Here is a 4,110-nt window from a genome sequence, read left to right as displayed (position 1 = left end):
GAGGACTAGGATGTGGTAATGCAAGCACTGTTTTATATATATATATATATATAGCCAACTACAGCAAGGAAGAGGTAAGAAATTTACCCACTGAATTCAGACCTCCTATAAATATTATTCCTTCCTACCAAGATCTAAATCTTCTACAAAATGAAATTTCTTTTTAGGAGGACACCAGCAGCTGCTCGTTGGCTAGAGAAATCAAAATTGAATATGTGAAAGTTCCTCACTATCCATTACTCTGAAGAATACAAAGAACACTTAAGACAAGATGTCTATCTGGACAAAGTGTTCTTGGTCCCTTTGCCCCTTTGTAGAATGCAAATACCCTGAGGCCAAATGGTCTTGCTACTGTTTACTGAGTTGGTTGGTTCCCCATCTCCACATCCCCTACCTGCATTTTTTTTTTTTTTTTTTTAATGTCTTGGCTTAAGTTCTAAGAAAATAAACCATGGTAAGAAACATGGCCAAAAAAAAAAAAAGTGCTTTATACTGCACTTATAATGTCTGGGTCCTCATAAGACAGAGAGAGACTAAATTACCTGAAGCTGCACACTAGCAACTATACTAGAACAAGAAACCAAGTTTCTTTCAGAGAATCAAGGATGGTTCTAAATGTGTTGCCAGTTTATTTTAGTTCCAGGCATAAAGCCAGGTTTGGAAGCTGCAAAATGTAAAGAAGGTGTGGTCTCTGATCCTAGGGCACTGTAAAATTAATGAGTGCAACAGACTGTTTCTCCTTTGCTATTGTTAACAGGTTGGAACTCAGCATTGAGAGCTTCTATTTGCAGAGGTAGATGCCCAATAGCAAAGTGGTCAAGGTGACTCAGACAGTGTAAACCTAAGGGCAAAATGGTGCCAACCTTGCCACCACACCCACTGCATGCCTGGTCTTTCCCTTTGTCTTTTCTGAGTCACAGTTTGCAGACTAGCAGCCAAGAATAAGGAATGATCCTGGGACCCATGGACAAGTTTGACACTATGAAGCAGTTTCCAGACATCGTATTCCCATGGGTTTCTTGTTCACACCCTTGGCATTGTGTAAATCTATGCACTGCATCCATTATCTATGTGGTGCATCCATTATCACACTACTTAAGTGTTTCTCTCAACAAAATGCTTAAAATTAAGCTAATGTGTTATCTTCAAAACAAAGGAAATGAAAATGCTGTACTAGTTTTGTTAGTTGTTCTAAAATCTTGAGAAACTGAACACATACAGGACCAATTCCTGCTGTTCTTAGGCAGACATTTTTGCAGTCTCTAAAATGTAGAGATTGCCAATGAAATGTTTTAGATTCCAATTTAAATGAAGCATGGCTCTTAGTTTTCTTGGCATGAATCAAGGTGAGCTTGGATTTTCAAGACAGATATAATGCCTTATGAATTCCTGACTGAAAATAAAGGACAAAATTACTATTTGCAAATGCACAGTGTATATGAACTATAGGGTGTGTCTGGGACTATAAGGTTAAATAATGCCATCTGAATGATTCATTGAAATTATTGGTGTTTCTCAAGCTATTTTTATTTTCTCACATTAGTAATTGTGTGAAAATTACTAACGTAAGTAAAGTTGAGTGAGTGGGTGCTATCACGGGTCAGCCAGGATCCCAGCTTTTATGTTGTACCAGCTTGACCAAATGCTTCTGAAGGAAAGATGGAGGCGTCTGTGGTCAGGCTTTTGCATGCACACAGAATCCATGGAGCCTGACCAGCTCAGCCATATGAGTTTTAAGAGGTTGGCAAGGAAATGGCAAGATCTGTTGTAGAAGACAGTACATACGGGTGTATCTGCTTAAATATGAGATCTTGATCTATTTCCCCTTCATGAAAATGCACATTAGGTTATAGACCTTCCTGAGAAAAACAATTTGAAAGAACCATCCATCCTCATAATCTCATAATATTCTTTTTTAACTCAAGCAAAATAGGTTAATGCAGGGAAAAAGAAGAACAAAGTATGGTTGTATTGTCCATTTTCACACTGCTGATAAAGATACACCTGAGACTGGGCAATTTACAAAAGAAAGAGGTTTAAATGGACTTACAGTTCCACATGGCTGGTGAGGAAATCATAGTGGAAGGTGAAAGGCACGTCTCACATGGTGGCAGACAGGAGAAGAGACCTTGTGCAGGGAAACTCCCCCTTATAAAACCATCAGATCCTATGAGACTTACTCACTATTATGAGAATAGCAAGGGAAAGACTTGACCCCATGATTCAATTACCTCCCACCAGGTCCCTCCCACAACATACGGGAATTCAAGATGAGATCTGGGTGGGGACACAGGCAAACCATATCAGCGGTTAACAGATAAATAAGAACTTTCACTTGAAGGTAAACTTTGAATGTCAAATGCTGAAGGTATTCAGGCTACGCTCACTAACTCAAGAATGAACCAACTGACTCCTAATCACTGAATGCATTTGAGATTCTTTTCAAACTGGCAATGTTTATACAAAATTAGAAAGGAGCAGGCTTTCCCCTATCTATGTGCTATTTCACCCTCATATACTCCCACAAATCTAGTAAACAAGTACACGATGACTTTGTGCAAAGAAGAAGTGACCTTAATGTAGTTTGGAGGAGCTAGAGATGTTGCAGGAGACAATGGCCTACAGTCCTGCACCCCAGTCCAGCCCTCTACTGCTGGAGGCACTGCTCATGTGGTGAAAGTAGACAATGTCCTTACATTAGTAAGCTCCCTTTAAAAATTCCTGCTCTGAAAAAATAAACAAGAGAGCCAGTGAGTTCTGCAGGGGGATGCGGGGGTTGAGTAGTGGAAAACACAAAATTGGATCTATAACTTATACTGAGCTACCTGGATAAATCCCACATGGATCAAAAATTTAGATGTAAAAAAAGGGAAAATAATAAAAGAAGAAGAAAAATGCAAATTTCTTTATAACTAGAAACCAAAATTCATGAAGGAAAAGTTTTTTGTTAGATGAAATAAAATTTTTGTAAAGTTTATTTATGCAAAAAATTGTGAACAAAATAAAAAATAATTGACATATTGGAAAAAAATATTTGCAATTCATATAACAAAAGGTTAGTCTCCCTAATATATAACACTTCCAGAAATTCATTTAAAAAAAACCAACAATCCAAAAGAAAAATGGGCAAGGAATGAACAAATGGTCCACAAAAAAGTAAATAATGACTCTTACACATATGAAGAAACACAACCTCTCCAATAGTAGGATACATCCAAATGGAAACTACATTGAGACACAATTTTCTACCAATCAATAAAAATCCAAAGTAATAGCACTCTGTTGTCCTGACTGCAGAGAAATAGGTGCTGTGATGTATCGCTGGTGGGATGGTAAATTACTATAACTCCTACAGAGAACTATTTGCACTATATATCAAAATTACAACTGCCTATTTAATTTGACCAAGCAATTTCACTTTTTGATGTTTACACAAATTTTTCACTACAGCACTTTTTTATAATAGTACAAATCAGTGAGAGAAGTTAAATAAGTTGATACATTTGTATGATAGAATTCTATATAGCAGTTTACCCAAAAAAGAGGAAATGAAATATCTACTGATATGGAATAATTCTATGATTCATTGATAAGAAAGAAATGGTGCATTCTAGTATGTACAACATGCCCATTTGGGGGAGTGGGAAATTGATCAGGAACCTGTATGCACATTCACTGGCATATTCAAGAAGTAACTCTGGAAGGTCATCTAAGATATTGCTAACAGTGCCTGCCTGGATGGTGAACGGATGGAGCCTGAAGGTAGGAAGAAGAATTCCAGTTCTTCAAAAGAATGAGTTTCCAGAAGTACAGCTTTCTGGGATTAGAAGTACAGTCTAGGATCATAGAACTGACCGGGCTTCGTGGCCTACCAGGGATCAGACACATGATTTTGGCTTCATTTTCCCAGAGTTCATGCCAACAGCACTGGCCAGCTCGCAGGCTATAGGAGCACAGCCCATTCCAGAATCAAAGATTAAAGTTAGAAGCTACATTAAGGAGCCTTTGAAATAAGATTTGAGCTCAAGGCTTCTAAGTCCTTCTTTTATTCTACTTATCTTCAATTAGACCAACAGTTCTCAACTGCGGAAAATTTTGTCCCCAGGGCAC

Source organism: Papio anubis, chromosome 8, assembly GCF_008728515.1.
Source record: "Papio anubis isolate 15944 chromosome 8, Panubis1.0, whole genome shotgun sequence".
NCBI classification, from domain to species: domain Eukaryota; kingdom Metazoa; phylum Chordata; class Mammalia; order Primates; family Cercopithecidae; genus Papio; species Papio anubis.
This window is presented reverse-complemented; position numbering follows the sequence as displayed.